At 41.8% G+C, this 16,263-nt stretch overlaps 1 protein-coding gene and 1 non-coding gene across 5 annotated transcripts in view; one reads left to right on the top strand and one right to left on the bottom strand.

Moving 5' to 3' along the window:
* Window positions 1–16,263, top strand: part of FAM222B (family with sequence similarity 222 member B) — a 54,968-nt gene that overhangs the window by 12,596 nt on the left and 26,109 nt on the right. The window contains exon 1 of one of the 4 annotated variants that reach the window (XM_019981913.2): window positions 5,524–5,775. The exons of 2 other annotated variants lie outside the window; for them this stretch is intronic. The gene's annotated coding sequence lies outside the window, so the exon portion shown is untranslated. Of the gene's footprint in view, window positions 1–5,523; window positions 5,776–12,589; window positions 12,691–16,263 lie in introns of those variants that run through there. One more of the 4 variants, XM_070772759.1, reaches the window with a different exon arrangement.
* On the bottom strand, window positions 4,014–4,086 carry TRNAG-UCC (transfer RNA glycine (anticodon UCC)). The gene has a single exon. It is a non-coding gene; the product is annotated as a tRNA-Gly (tRNA).

The raw sequence follows: 16,263 nt of genomic DNA, 5'->3' as shown, positions 1-16,263 counted from the left end.
AGCAGTCATTTTGAGGATTAGGGAAAAGGACACCACACGGAAGTTTCCATTGCCCTTTTGGTGACTTTGAGTTTTAATTCTGCTTTATCAGCTAAAGTTTTTGTCTTTCCTATGTAGGCTTAAATTATTTAGGTGGAGAAATGATTTGCCAACTAAGATGTCTTTCTACAGAGGCTTTCCACAAGCATTGGTGGAAGCTAATTTTCAGAGTATTCTGTTTCCTAATTTTGGAAACGTAACTTGTGAAGACAGAACACACTCAGGAAACTTGGACTTATTTATACTGACATGCTCTTGTCAGGGGGTGTAGTGTAATTTACCCTGATTTCAAATAAGAATTTTTATAATCCTGTAAGCAATCTTAACTCCAACTGTATCTGTTACCTTCGTGCTTTTAAACTGGGTACAATTGATTTTGAGACCTAGCCAACCAGATATTTTAGCAAATCTTCCACACATGTTAATGCCTCATTCTCCTACTTTCTGTAGATAACAGTTTAAAGATACTTTCTAAGTGTAGGTATTTCCATTTAAATTAAGATGGGAATATAGTTAATATGAGAATAAGCCAGTTGGAGTAATCTTGTTTGTCTAGTATGAATGGTTATATGGATACATGTTCTTTCCCTCCCTCTGCCAAGCTGTCCTTCCCAAACCCACAGTCTTGCAAAAGTTGGGGTTTGGTTCTCATGTGCATTCTTTGTCGTGGTGGCCTTTTTTTGGTTGTTGTTAAACTGGTGTCTTCCTTCACTAGAGTAAGCACCTTGAAGACAGAGATTGTAGCTTATTCGTTTTTTTGTCTTTGGGGTCTATAATGTTCCTGGTATGTAGTAATGCAGTAGTGGTTAGGTAGTGTCACCGACTCAATCAACATGAATTTAAGCAAACTCAAGGAGATAGTGGAGGACAGAGGAGCCTGGCATGCTGCCGTCCGTGGGGTTGCAAAGAGCTGGACACAGTTTAGCAGCTGAACAACAACAACAAGGAATGCAGTAAATATGTGGTGAATGAGTGAATGAATGTGTGCTTAGTTGCCTCGGACGCTTTGCGACCCCATGGAGTGTAGCCAGCCAGACTCCTCTGTGGTGATTCTCCAGGCAAGAATACTGGAGTGAGTTGCCATGCCCTCCTCCAGGGGATCTTCCCAACCTAGGGATCGAGCCCAGGTCTCCTGCATCGCAAACTGATCCTTTACTGTCTGAACCACCAGGGAAACCAGAGTGAGTGAATAAATGAATAAATTGAATTCCCAAATACAGTGAATGGAGTTTATACTTCCCTCTAGTGTCTGAAAGAGAAAGTGCAGCCAGTTAAAAAAATGTTAATACCTTGCTACATTGAAATAATAGTCAAGGCATTGTCTTTTTTTCCCCTCCCGGATAGCTCTCACACTTGTTTTTTCAGATCTGTTCTCTTTAAGTCTAGTAAGTAATAAATTTTCTTACCAAAGTCTGTGTTCTGTCTTTTGGGTGTTTGAATTTTATAAAATGGCACTGGCAGGTCTTTATGGGGAAAAATGTCTTTTTATTTGCTTATTTATTTTTTAAGAACAAAGGTTTTTTTCCTTTGCCATTATGGTTATTACAGGATATTGGATACAGTTCCCTGTGCTGTATCCAGTATGACCTTGCTGTGTATTCATTCTGCATATGATAGTTTGCATCTCCTAACCCCCCAGTTCCAGTCCATCCCTCCCCTCTGCCCTCGCCCTCGGCAACCTCAAGTCTGCTGTCTATGTCGGTGAGTCTATTTCTGTTTTGTAAATAAATTCATTTGTTTATTTTCAGTTCAGTTCAGTTCAGTCGCTCAGTCGTGTCCAACTCTTTGCGACCCCATGAATTGCAGCACGCCAGGCCTCCCTGTCCATCACCACCTCCCGGAGTTCACCCAGACTCACGTCCATCGAGTCAGTGATGCCATCCAGCCATCTCATGCTCTGTCTTCCCCTTCTCCTCCTGCCCCCAATCCCTCCCAGCATCAGGGTCTTTTCCAATGAGTCAACTCTTCGCATGAGGTGGCCAAAGTACTGAAGTTTCAGCTTTAACATCATTCCTTCCAAAGAAATCCCAGGGCTGATCTCCTTCAGAATGGACTGCTTGGATCTCCTTGCAGTCCAAGGGACTCTCAGGAGTCTTCTCCAACACCACAGTTCAAAAGCATCAATTCTTCGGCGCTCATCGTTCTTCACAGTCCAACTCTCACATCCATACATGACCACAGGAAAAACCATAGCCTTGACTAGACAAACCTTTGTTGGCAAAGTAATGTCTCTGCTTTTGAATATGCTGTCTAGGTTGGTCATAACTTTCCTTCCAAGGAGTAAGTGTCTTTTAATTTTATGGCTGCAGTTACCATATGCAGTGATTTTGGAACCCAAAAAAATAAAGTCTGACACTGTTTCCACTGTTTCCCCATCTATTTGCCATGAAGTGATGGGACCAGATGCCATGATCTTCGTTTTCTGAATGTTGAGCTTTAAGCCAACTTTTTCACTCTCCTCTTTCACTTTCATCAAGAGGCTTTTGAGTTCCTCTTCACTTTCTGCCATAAGGGTGGTGTCATCTGCATATCTGAGGTTAGTGGTATTTCTCCCAGCAATCTTGATTCCAGCTTGTGCTTCTTCCAGCCCAGCGTTTCTCATGATGTACTCCGCATATAAGTTAAATAAGCAGGGTGACAATATACAGCCTTGACGTACTCCTTTTCCTGTTTGGAACCAGTCTGTTGTTCCATGTCCAGTTCTAACTGTTGCTTCCTGACCTGCATATAGATTTCTCAAAAGGCAGATCAGGTGGTCTGGTATCCCCATCTCTTTCAAAATTTTCCATAGTTTATTGTGATCCACACAGTCAAAGGCTTTGGCATAGTCAATAAAGCAGAAATAGATGTTTTTCTGGAACTCTCTTGCTTTTTCCATGATCCAGCGGATGTTGGCAATTTGATCTCTGGTTCCTCTGCCTTTTCTAAAACCAGCTTGAACATCAGGAAGTTCACGGTTCACATATTGCTGAAGCCTGGCTTGGAGAATTTTGAGCATTACTTTACTAGCGTGTGAGATGAGTGCAATTGTGCAGTAGTTTGAGCATTCTTTGGCATTGCCTTTCTTTGGGATTGGAATGAAAACTGCCCTTTTCCAGTCCTGTGTTGCTTATTTTAGACCCCATATATAGGTCTTGTGGTATTTGTCTCTGACTTACTTCACTTAGTATGAGAATCTCTAGGTCCATCTGTGTTGCTGCAAATGGCATTATTTCATTCTTTTTCTGGCCAAGTAGTATTCCACTCTTTATATGTACCACATCTTCTTTATCCCTTTATCTATTAATGGACATTTGGGCTGCTTCTGTGTCTTGGCTATTGTAAATAGTGCTGCTGTGAACATGGAGGGGAGTGCATGTATCTTTTCAAATTACAGTTTTGTCTGGCTGTGTGTCCAAGAGTGGAATTACTGGATCATATGGCAACTATTAGTTTTAGCTTTTTGAGGAACTGCCATACTCTTTTTTTCCTCCATAGTGGCTTCAGCAATTTACATTCTTACCAACTGTAGGACGATTTCGTTTTCTCCACATCCTCTCCAGCATTTGTTATTTGTAGACTTTTTAATGGCTCTTCTGACCAGTGGTACAGTCTATTGATTGCAAAGAGTTGGACACAACTGAGTGACTAACACTATGGAGAGTTGTAACTGTTTTTGTGCTTTTCAGGATTTTTGGTAGTTCAGGTGTATATGGGGAGGGAATAGACTGATTAGCTAATCTGGGACACTTTTGTGGGCAGTATTTAAAATAAAAAATGTTTCACGCTTAGTTCTTTTTATCTGGAACCTAGTTTCTGAGACTAATGAAGTTTCTCCAGAAATCTATTTAAGCCCAAGTCTTTTAATTTGGGTTAGAAAAAAAGGGCTGGCCTTTTTAAAATATTTTTTATTTGGCTGCACTAGGTCTTAGTTGCAGCATGCAGGATGTTTAGTTGCTGCACCTGAACTCTTAGTTGTGAAGTGTGGAATCTAGTTCCCTGACCAGGGATCGAACCTGGGCCTCCTGCATTGGAAGTGCAGAATCTTAGCCACTGAACCACCAAGGAAGTCCCAAGAGTGAGTGAGTGAAAGTTGCTCAGTCGTGTCTGACTCTTTGTGACCCCTGGACTACCCAGTCCGTGGAATTCTCCAGGCCAGAATACTGCAGTGGGTAGGCTTTCTCTTCTCCAGGGGATCTTCCCAACCCAGGGATTGAACCCAGGTCTCCTGCACTACAGGCGGATTCTTTAGCAGCTGAGCCACAAGGGAAGTCCCAAACTGGCTTTTAAATAGGCATGACACAAAGCTCCTTTTCCATCTTCCCAGAACACTGAGGTTCATATATATATGAAATGCTTTGAGCTCCACATAAGAAAAGGCTACTTAACTTTAGTTTTTTAGTTGTATTAGCACTTGGGAACTAAGTGGACTTGTAGAATGTGGTGTAGACACTTAACATTAGTTGCAAGAACTTTGTGGACAAAAATGACAGCGTAGGTAATAACTTGCCTTCCCCATTCCCGGTTTATTTTTCTTGAACGAACCACTTCTACAGCTTCACCACTATACCTAGGGAAATATTCTACAGTCTTGAGCATATTCCGTCCCAGCAGTGTTAGGTTTCTAACACTGACGTTAGTGATTGAGGTGTTGATGCAACCTGCCAGTTATGCGGAAGCCGGGCTATTGCTGAGAGTTTTTTCTAATATTAGGTGAACGGCTTGAACAGGACTTAGATGTTTGTTTCCTAATTGTACTGAAACCTGCTGAGGGAGTGGTTTGTTGGGGTTTAATTGGATGTAGATGGCTTGAATCTGAGCTGGGTTGGATCCAGCTGTGTGTGTGTGTATGGTGTTTGTTGCAGGTGATTTACTGTATCCCTTCTCCCACCGCACCAACTTCCAGATAAATACATTCACAATATGTGTCGTCCCCCCCCCCCGCCGCCCTTAATTTCTGCGTCATGGGAAGCAGGAGTTTCAGACAGGGTGGATTGATGTGTGCAGCTGATCTAATATGCAAACCTGAATCTATGCACGGTTATGAGGGAGTGCAGTTGATTAGTCTGAGAAAAGAAGGGCGAGGCGGAGGCCTGGGGAGCATCTTTTTGCTGTCGAAGGTCTCCGGATGGCTCTTGCTATGCAGGTCTGAGGCACTGACGGAGGTACGGCCTTGATGGGAGTCACTCCTCACACCCAGGCAGGGCGGGGGCGGGGGGCGCAGGGGAAGGGGCTTGGCATCACCTGGCCCAGCTGCGGGCTGCTGAGCTGCCGGCTTTGGGGTGGGGGCCTGGAGCGAAGGGGCAGCTCTAACAAAGAGGAGCCGTGCCGGGGCCGGGGCGGCGGGTGGCTGGCCTATCCCTGGCGGCTGACCTCCCAGTGGGCCTCCGCAGTTGGCTGTCGGGTGAGTCGCTCTGCTGGCTCCCTGGCTCGCCATTGGCTGTGCGGACTGGAGGGGGCTCGTAGAGGGCCGGGATGGAGTTGAGGGGGCGGGGCTGGCTTCCGGCGGCGAAGGGGAGCGAGAGGCAGCCGGCTGGGGGAGGGGGTGTCGGCGCGCCGCGGAGTGCTGCGCTCGGAGAGCCTGGCACCCGGAGCAGCCGCCTCCCCCTCCCCCTGCCGGGACCGCTAGAAACCCCTTCTCTTCCGTCTTCCCGGTCTGGGGCCGAGGAGGGCTGAGCTGCCCCAGGCGGGCGGGGCGGAGCCCGGAGCCCCACCGAGCGCTGCGGAGCGAACCTCACCTCCCTTCCAGGGCTCAAGGTGTGTGTGCTTTTTCTATCCGACCCCGACTTCAGCCGACTTAACCTTGTGAGAAAAGGGGAAATGGAATGGGAAGTAAGAGCTCCACGTCTAATCAGTTTATTTTGATTTTCTAATTCTGCCCTTCATGCTTCTTTCCCTCCCTTCATCTCACCCCTGCAGCTGGGTAAGGAGATTCAGGACTCTCCTCTCTTTTTACTGATGTGTAGATGTCGGTCGCGTAGTAAAATGAACAGAGAAAAGAGGAGCCCTTTCTTGTTTGGCATCTGATGCAGTAAGCCGGAGGAAAAAAAAAAAAAAAGGACAGGCTATAGGATAGGAGTGGGGTTTTGAAACTGTTCTGCATCCGTGTCCATTAAGGCTGTCTTCACCATTTTCCTACTTGGGACTGCCTTAATCAGCAAAAACAGTCTGAAAATGAAGGAGGTGCTAGTGAAAAGAGGGATCAGCCTCCGTCAGATGGTGGTTAAAGGAAATCCTGATAGTAGTTAGCGATTAACTCTTCTAAAGTCTCTCTCCCGAGTACAGTGTCACCGGCTTTGTGTAGGACTCAGTCCTGTTGGAGAAACCTAGCTTGAGCAAGCAAACTTCCCTTACCGTTACTGAAACTTAAAAGTCTCATATTTTTCTCCATCTGTATATTTCCCATTCACAGACTCTCAGAGGGATTAGTTTCTGTCGTCAAAAACCAAACTTTGAACAAATCCAGATGAATTTTGTTTAAGTCGTTAATTTTTTTAAAGCACCCCCTCATGAATTCAGGTGGCTGTATCATTACAATTTATATTTATGTTTTGAGTTCCTTTGCTTCTACAGCTTATGGATCCCTTCTTCCTGAAGGACAGTTCATCTTCAGCCAAAATCAGGAACCTCTTTATCGGTTTTTAACAGAGAGGAAAGATAGCAGTTGAAGAGGAAAAACTCAAAATTTATGATGGCAACAAAGGATGTGTGTGTGTGTTGTGTGTTTTCAGTGGCATTGTTCATGGTGAACTTGCTTTAACTGGGCATTTTCAGCAAAAGTGTTTGGACCAGATTTATCCTAATGTTGATTAGAAAAGAGCTAGAATGCCAGAAGGGATGAATGTCAATTTTTTGGCAGCACTTTGGTAAATATTAATTGAAATGTTGAGAGTTCATTCTTGTAATCCGGGTTCAGTTTCCAGAAATTGTTCTAAATGGAGTTCAGTTTTGAGGATAGAATTGATATGCTGGAGCTCTTTTAGTTTTAAGATGGATTAATGTTTCTTCTTTGCATTGGTTTATTTTTATCTCTAATCAATAAGGAGCAGTTTGGGGTAAAAGCAAATATGATAAAGAATAGGGATGATGGGAAAAGAAATCGGTTCAATTGTGGAAACTTGCTAGGGATCAGGAAACTTACTATAGTTTTGTTTTTTTTAATCTGAAGCAGCCTTAATACAGAGTTGTGCAAAAAATGTAGATTCATAGTAAACCTTTGTTAGATTTTGGGTTTTTAGTTTATTACTCATTTATCCCTTAAGAGTCAATGAATCATATTTAAATTGAAAGGCAGAGAGAATACCCCAGATGTTGTCTTACCCAACTTGTTACTGAGAATGAACTGTTAAAAATCACTTTGAAGCTTTGGCAGCTAGCTATTGTATAAAACAAAGTGCACTTTGATGTCTAAACTATATGGTAACCTGAGAAAGTGACAAAATCCACTTGGAGGCCATGTTAAAGCATATACCACCACTTCAACATGCTTCTACTAATAACCTCCTATTTGATATCTAGGTGTTATTTTTTTGTCTACTCATGAGTGAGCAGCTAATACAGCTTTATAAAGTTACATTACACTTTGCTCACTTAATGTTTTTATATTCCTATTTTCTTGACAGATTTGTGTAATCTACATTTTGCATGGTGCAGTGATTTCCCCAAAGAATTTTCCCCAGGAGACAAAAGGCTATGTATAGAACTAATGATAGGTGTATATCTATACTGATCTCCAGGTATCATTTAAGGAGGATGGAAATTCAGATTTGGTCATTTGCGAGGAAACAATTATATGAAGCCGTGATATCCCATAATGTCTTAAGTTAAGGGGACATGGTGATGTTAAGGTTCAGTTCGCTTATTTTTCTTTAGCAATCTGTTTTTATCCTGCTTATTTCTGTGAGTCACAGCTTAGGATGTGTTTTTTCTTTTTTAAGAGGGCCCTATGCACTTCATGGTCTCTCTAAAGGGAGACTCAAGCCCAATCCCCCATTCACATCTGAAGTATAAAATGATCCCCTTGAGAAGGTGAAGGAAAAGATTGGACCCTTGGCGTTGTTTGATTCTCATGATAATCAGCTTGAGTGTTGTCAGGTTTGAAACTAGGAAAGACTTGCTCAAGGTGAGAAAATATTAGAGGCAAAAAGACCTAGGAATGCTGCAGTGTGGGAGACTTATTTAGAGACGATGAATGCATTCATATGGAGATGTGACTGGTGGTAGTTTTTAGCGATTCAGCTTTGTCAGTCAGGTGTCTGAGACAGTATTTTGTGTGTGTTTAAGCACAACCCCCTCCTCCAAGGGTTGACTTTTGGAAGCTGAGTCTTTTAAGGAAGTTGTTGGCTGTCTGAATCCAGAGGGTAGAGGACTTGGTGGAGTCTGTTATCTGTTTATGGCTTAGATAAGGACAGGGAATTGATTGCTGGTGAGTTACTGAACTCTTCCTAATGAATGGTTGCTAGGCAAAGTGCATCTCAATCAGTTTAATCCTTCATAGTTTACAGGTCTGCTCTTGGTGAGGGCCAGAGCTGTCTTTCTAATGGTACTGCCCTTCAAGAATCCTGTTGGATGTGCATACATGTTGCTCAGTGGTTAAAGAAAAACAAAAAGACTAGAAAAGCTAATGTGTTTCATTTCATCCATCTAAAATAACAGCTTTGGGTAACCGGGGTCAGCATTGTCATTAACTTCTCTCCTGGATCAAGTGGTGGGGTGGGGTTGCTCTCCAGTGTTAAGATAACCACTGTTTGATTATCTCTGGGTTTGTAACTAGTAAGGCAGGGAACTAATACATTCATTTTGGAAACAGGCCAGTGATAACACTGCCCTTGGGCCTGGATGGATGGAAAAATAGGACAGAGTAAACAATTGAGGGCATAAATAATGAATCTTCCAACTGAGCCCTGGGAGAATGAAGGAGATTATCCTCAGAGCTGTTCAATCTGGCGGTGAAAGGGGAAGAGTCCACTGAATTAATTACCCTGACTGTGTTTGATACTGTGCTTATTATGGGATTGTTAGAGCCATTCAAAATAGAGTTGCCTTTTAGATATAAACTATTAATCCATCTTTTTGTTTTTGCTTTGTTTTTTTAAGCCAAATACCCAAATAGCTCATCTGTTTTCTTAGAATCCAGGCCTTTGCTGCCTCCCCCAACTTTGTCCTCTGTATTAGCATTCTGTGAATAATGGACAGTCCTTTTGTTTGGCCATATCTTAGAATTTTGCTTAATTAGTGATTTCATTATCTGTAAATATATATAGTAATAGAAGAGAGAAGCTGAGCCTGGCTTAAAGGAATTAGGAATTATTTGGTACCTTGAGTACATATTATACTTTGAAATTAAATGTGGGGTTGTAGGGAATAATTACATAACAACTCATAAAGGTTAAGACAAGAGTTCCTTCAGCCCAAGAATCCTTTCCAGTATTAACATAAATATTTTTACTTTTGGATTAGTTTTCATCCAGTGAATTAAGTAAGCAGTCTCTTAGTGGTCTCAGCATTTCTCTGAGGTTGGGAAAACTAATGCCTCAAGAATGTCTAAATAACTTAGAAAGTGATTTAGTAGTGAAGCCAGACCCAAAGCCAAGGTCTCTGAATTCTTCCCTCCTCTGAATTTCTAGTATGTTTGATTCTCTTCTTCAAGAACTCCTTCCAGGGTCCCTATTTGAAATGATTGAAAGTTTCCTATCTCTGCCCTGAGAAGCTGTTTTTAATTTCTGTACTTGTGAAGAGAATCCAAAGACCCAAGATGCCATTATCAGTCAAGAGAAGGAGGAACGTTCAAGATGAGATGCTGGAAGAATGATAGAGAGAGAGATAAAGGAAAGGCCAAATTGAAATTTTATTGTATTTTGTCCTGATGGATGGGTGGGGAGAGGGAGCGGGGATAGCCACACTGGCTCATTAGATCAAGTTTAGTCATAGACTGAGTTTGTTTCATGTAAGCCTAGCTGGAAAGGGCAGGAGGCACCTTTACCAACATACAGGGAGAACTCTAATAGTTAAAGATTCATTCTTGATCAGAGAATACAGTTAGTTCTTGATTATTCATGCAGAAAGGCAAACAAGCAAAGCATAGACAAGTCCAAAGATATTCGTAGGCCATATTTTTAAGCAATAGCTTTAACTTCCTCTGCTTCTTAACTGCAGTTTTCCAGTTGAACAAACTGATTATGTTTCTTTGTCTGATCATTCAAGAGCCAAGTAGGTGAGGTTGCCACCAGCTTGGTTTAGCTCAGTTTTGTCTCCTTGAGATGGTTTGTTTTAGTATTTTAAGACTTGACCTTTGTTATAGGACCTAATTATACCAAGGTCCTATGGAGAACTGAGATTTTCCAGGTAAATCGTAGATAAACTAACCCGCGACACTGGCATGTTTCCTTTGTTGGTGTCTTCTTGTCCCACAGCTACGCAAATCGTTCATCCTATATGGACAGGCTATAGGTAGTCCATTCAAAGAAGAACTATTACCAAAGTAAACCCCTCTTCTAACACTGGGCTCTGTGGATTCTCCTGATCGGAGCTGTTGGCTGAAATCCATGTACACATTGGGTTGTGATCAAAGAAGTACTATAAATTATAAATTCAAAACTGAGGATTGCTTTAAGTGCTGTTTGGTTGGAAAATGTCTCCTCCCCACCCCCACCCCTTGCTTTTGTTGTTGTTGAAGATCAGCTGAATATTCCAGTAGATTTAAAAGGCAAGGTTTCATAACCAATTGCTGCTACTTCGCACTCAGCAAAGTGGTTTTGAGGATCAGTTGCTGATCTGAGAGAAAATCAGATTTTATGCCACTTGCAGAAATTGGAGTGATTTACTCAGCATCGGTGTTGCTTCAGAGGAGAATCATAAGCAATTATTAGTCACAACTTAATTTTTTTTTCCTCCCAGAAGTTATAGTACCTCTATCATTGGCATTTCATTTATCAATTACAATATAAAGGGTAGGACTTAATCTGTTTTAAAAGGGAAGGGTATCAAGACTGTGAGAAGTTGAAGACAGCTCATCCCAGGTCACAGTGTATCAGTGGGAAAGGCCCTTTTCCTGGGTTCCTGAATGGGCCTTCTGGATCACCCAGCTATGCAGCTGAAAGCAGTTTTATTATTATGAACACATTAGTTTTGTAACTGTGAAGGCACTGGTTTGGCTTTTGCTTATCTTATGCTCCTAGAACCTCTTGCATTCAGCAGAAAGCGGGACCGGTGGATTAATGATGATTCTATATCTTGGTTTTGACTGGTCCTGGCAGGTGTTACTGTGCATTCACCAAAGTCCTTTACTGAGGATTTTAGTATTTAGGCTTCATTCAATCCTTGTGAGGTATGTTATGATTGGAGTATGATACTGTGTTAGGATATTTCCCCAGAGAGATGAAAGGACCCTTCCCTCTTAAGAGAGGTGCTTTGCCTATTTCCACAGTCTGTGGGAAAGTTAAGTTGGAACAGGTTGCTTTTCCAATAAGCTATGTTTTTGAATTTTGGTTTCTTCTCCAAGCTGAACAAATGTCCCAACTGAAAACGGTCTTTCTTACCATTCATAGTATGTTCTGGGGAGACTCCTTAGTGCACCTAGAAATGAGAGGCTGATGCCACTCCAGGCTGCACACCAATTTTGTAGATCTTTAAAATTCTGTTTGTACCAACTCCCTCCATCCTCCTGTGTATCCCACCTGCTCATCTTTCAGCTCCCCATGACTAGTTAAAAAAGTATCAAGTTGGCCAGAAAGTTATTTCATTTCCCTATAAGATGTTATGGAAAACCTAAATGAACTTTTTGGCCAACCCTGTACCTACCATTGCTCACGCAGGGAAGTGCTGCTGCTGCTGCTAAGTCGTGTGTCAGTCGAGACCCCATAGACGGCAGCCCACCAGGCTCCCCCGTCCCTGGGATTCTCCAGGCAAGAACACTGGAGTGGGTTGCCATTTCCTTCTCCAATTCATGAAAGTGAAAAGTGAAAGTGAGGTCGCTCAGTCATGTCCGACCCTCATCGACCCCATGGACTACAGCCTTCCAGGCTCCTCCATCCATGGGATTTTCCAGGCAGGAGTACTGGAGTGGGGTGCCATGGCCTTCTCCAGGGAAATGCTAGTCTTTATTAAAGTCATTGCACCCAGCAGCAGTCTTTGTATGTGTGTGCACAGTGCTGGGCTTTGGGCTTCCGTTACTTTCTTACATTATTTCTTGAAGAATATTTCAGCATTATAGAAACAAAACTTTACTCTTCAAAACAAGTTGATAAATTGCTTTTTATTAAATGTACAAGTGCCTAAGAGTTAAACTTGAGAGGGGGAAAAACTATTTTAGTTACAGTTTAATTGCTAAAAAAAAAAAATCTCTTGTATAATTAAAAGCTGCCTTGTGCTGAAACTAGCAGGTAAAAAGCATGGTAGAAACTGTGGTTCTTCAGTGAGGACCACACGCTGCGTATGCTGTTTAAAAGCTGCTGCCCCATCCAGTCCCCCTCATCCCCTTACACTGCTTCATTTGTTTTTTTTTTTCATAGCATTTCTCACCTTCTAATAGTCTGTGTCCCTTACCGATTTATTGTTTTGTCTGATCCTACAGCTTGACCTCATGTACAAAGGGAAGCATCATGAAGACAGGAGTTTTTGTTTGTTTTGTTCATTGCTGAGGCCCCAGCTTCTGGAGCAATGCCTTGCTACATAGTAGGTGCTCAATAAATATTGGTATGAAATAATTGGAGGAGGTAATCTTTAATAGAATAGATATCTAGGGATTAGAATTGGAATGACAAGAAGAGAATGTTATGTTCCTGGAGCTAGTATTAAATTAGGAATCGGATTACTTAACTGCTTTAAAGGAAATAACATTTGTGAACAAACTCAAGGATTGAGTTTTAATAATTGGGATTAATTGAGTTTTAATAATTAGGGTTAGTTATCCTAGATTAGAGAAATGATAGACATCTTATAGTATGTAAATATGAAGGAACATTGAATAAAGATAGATGACTAACTCTTATTCATCTTGAAGAGAGCAGAGAAATAGGCTGAAACTTCTGAACAACGAAAATAAAACATGCAGAAGAATTTACTGATTCTAAGAACAAACATTGGAATAGGTAACCAAAGAAGGATGGTTTCTCAGAATGGATTTTTCAGCACTGGTACCATATTGGAGGCAATGGTGAGACTGGAAAAGAGCACAAAGCCAGGAGTGAGAAAATCTGGTTGTATCCAGGCACTTACTAGCTTTTCCTAGTTTATTTGCGAAAATGGGCACTAATGATTCCTGCCCAGTTGATCTCACAGGGCACTTGAGCAACTCAAGTGAGAGAATCAGTATGAAAGCACTTGGAAAGTTGTATGCTGCTGCTGCTGCTGCTAAGTCGCTTCAGTTGTGTCTGACTCTGCAACCCCAGAGAGGGCAGCCCACCAGGCTCTGTCGTCCCTGGGATTCTCCAGGCAAGAACACTGGAGTGGGTTGCCATTTCCTTCTCCAATGCGTGAAAGTGAGAAGTGAAAGTGAAGTTGCTCAGTCGAGTCCGACTCCTAGCGACCCCATGGACTGCAGCCCACCAGGCTCCTCCGTCCTTGGGATTTTCCAGGCAGGAGTACTGGAGTGGGGTGCCGTTGCCTTCTCCAGGAAAGTTGTATACCTCTCTACAAACATAAGCAATTGTTAATGATTTTATTTTATTTTTGTTGTTGTTGTTGTTGTTTCATCTCCTGGTTTATTAACTAGTCATAGGCCCCATCAGTGACAGAGGCAGTCTCACTCTTGTAACAGTAGTTTTAAAAGTATGATTGTAACCCAGCTATAGACATTAACATGCTGCTGCTGCTAAGTCGCATCAGTCGTGTCCGACTCTGTGCGACCCCAGACCCCATAGACGGCACCCAACAGGTTCCTCCATCCCTGGGATTCTCCAGGCAAGAATACTGGAGTGGGTTGCCTAATGATTTTACAAAATCGTCCCCATAAGTGATTTAGATTCTTGGAATCTGAAAGTTGGATTTAGTGGTTATCTAGTTCAGATTTTTAGCTATTGAAAATAACTCTTGTTCTGTCACTCTTAATGAATGGGTCATTGCTTTTGCTTCAGCGTTTCTAGTGCTGTGCCACTGTTGAACAAGCTCAAGTTATTGTTTATGTTCATCTAAAGTTGCCTATCTTCAGACTTTAATTTATTAACCTAGTTTTGATCTTTGGAGCTCAGAGATAAAGCTGCTCCTTCATTTGTATGACAGCCCTCCTGTGACACCTTTATTTGAAATCTTCATTTCTCACCTTGAAATCACTGTAGCCACTTAACTGACTTGTGCCATCTCCCATTTGTCTTTCACACTTGCAGCAGATTTATTTAAAATAGACATCTGATCATGTTACTCTCTTTAAAACCTGTTCCTATCTCCCGTGGTTTCAGGATAAAGTCTGACATTAGCTAATAATAGTTACAACTACCATCATTGAGCATAGACACTGTACTGAGCACTTTATAAATATAATCTCATTTAATCATTACAGTTACTCTATATGATGTCAGGGCTGCTTTTCTGCTAATTTACTTTTAATCTGCTCTTCTCTCCGTCTAGTATGAAATATAAGGTTCTTCATAATTTAACACATCAGACTCATTTCCAAGTTTAGCCTATACACCCAATACTCTCCTCCTTATCCCAGACTACTTGTGGTTCTCCAAACAAGTTGTTTGGTTTCACAACTGCATGCCTTTCATTACGCTGGTTTTCTCTGTCTAGAGTAGCCTAACTGTCTCAATCCAGTAAATTTTTGCTCAGCCTTCAATGACCCATATTGTTTTCTCTCATCTTTATAATTGTTTACTGGAGGTATTTTTTTCATTATTTTCATTTTGAAACAACTCTGATTTCCTTCCTCCCTTCATTCCTGCTTGCCTCTCTTCCTTCCTTTCTTGAGGTATAGTTGTTAATACAATGTTATGTTAGTTTCAGGTGTCCAACAATGATTTTTTAAAAAAATATATATTTATTTGGCCGCACCGGGTCTTAGTTGCGGCATGTGGGATCTCGTTCTCTTAACCAAGGATCATACCTGGGCTCTCTCCTGCATTGGGAGCAAGGAATGTTAGCCATTGAACTTCCAGGAAAGTCCCCCAACATAATTTGATATTTGTATACATTGTAAAATGATCACATTAATCACGTATCTCATCAGGGATTTTGTCTGCCATATTTGTATTCCTAATACATAGTACTACTACTGCCATAGTGCCTGGTGCCTCAGAGGGGCCTGGTGAACAAATGAAGGAATGAATGACATTCCTAGGAAGTGTTCTTTTGTTCAGGTTAAACTCTTATTTCACTTTATTATCCATATTACAGTTTCTGGGTCCCTCTCTTACATCCTAGCCAAGCTGTTCTTAGGCTTTTCATATTTCACAAATCAGAAAATATTGTATTTTGATGACTAGAGGAAGTAAACTGCAACCTTCCAAAATAACTTCTATTGAAAAGTGTACCAAAGGTACAGGTGGTCCAGCTGCTTCCTTAGGGAAGGTTCTCATTGCATTAATTTCTCTGTCTGTCACAGAGAGAGCTGCTTATGATTTTGAAGGGGTGGGGGAGGGTGGGAATTGGTAAAGAGTAGGGTATTTCTATAACAGCTATTATTCAGTCTTATTTCCTAAGATTTTGTTGTAACTTAAGGTATCTTGCTACAGTAGACAGAATTGGTAATAGCAACTTTTAAAAACTGTCATTAGCCACCTCCTTGCCAGGATAGAGCCCTGGCCACCTAAGAAAAAATAAGCAGACAGCACTTTGTACTTGTTTTTCTCTTTTACCTTCTGTCACCTCAGGAGGTTACTGTCTTCTGCCCACTTTACAGGTCATTGTAGATATAAAGACCACAGATTTCCCCTTCTGTTATGAGTGGCTACCTAAGACTGCATAATACCCCTAGGAGTCTTAGTCCCTTGGGGTGTAGACAGAATTGAAAGGCAGAAGGCCTGATACTAATTCCAGGGGAAAGGGCACAGTTCTTGTCCAGAATTGAAGGCAGGAAGTTGGGCAGCAGGTATCTGTCAATTCCAGAGTTCATTCAGAAGCGATTTAATCTTTGCTGTTGAAGTAGATCAGCAATGCCATTTGCCTGTCTAAAAATGAGATTACCCAAGGATTCTCTTACAAGAAGATAAATTATTTGTGTAGCAGCAGCTCCTGGCCTTGCATAATGTCTCTTCGTCTTACTACCACATGCTGGTGGTACAGGGAGCATCTCAAGCATGGTGCTGGGGT

Source organism: Bos indicus, chromosome 19 (assembly GCF_029378745.1).
Source record: "Bos indicus isolate NIAB-ARS_2022 breed Sahiwal x Tharparkar chromosome 19, NIAB-ARS_B.indTharparkar_mat_pri_1.0, whole genome shotgun sequence".
In the NCBI taxonomy this organism is placed as follows: Eukaryota; Metazoa; Chordata; class Mammalia; order Artiodactyla; family Bovidae; genus Bos; species Bos indicus.
Note: the sequence above shows the minus strand (reverse complement) of the source record. Positions and strands in the feature narration are given on the sequence as shown.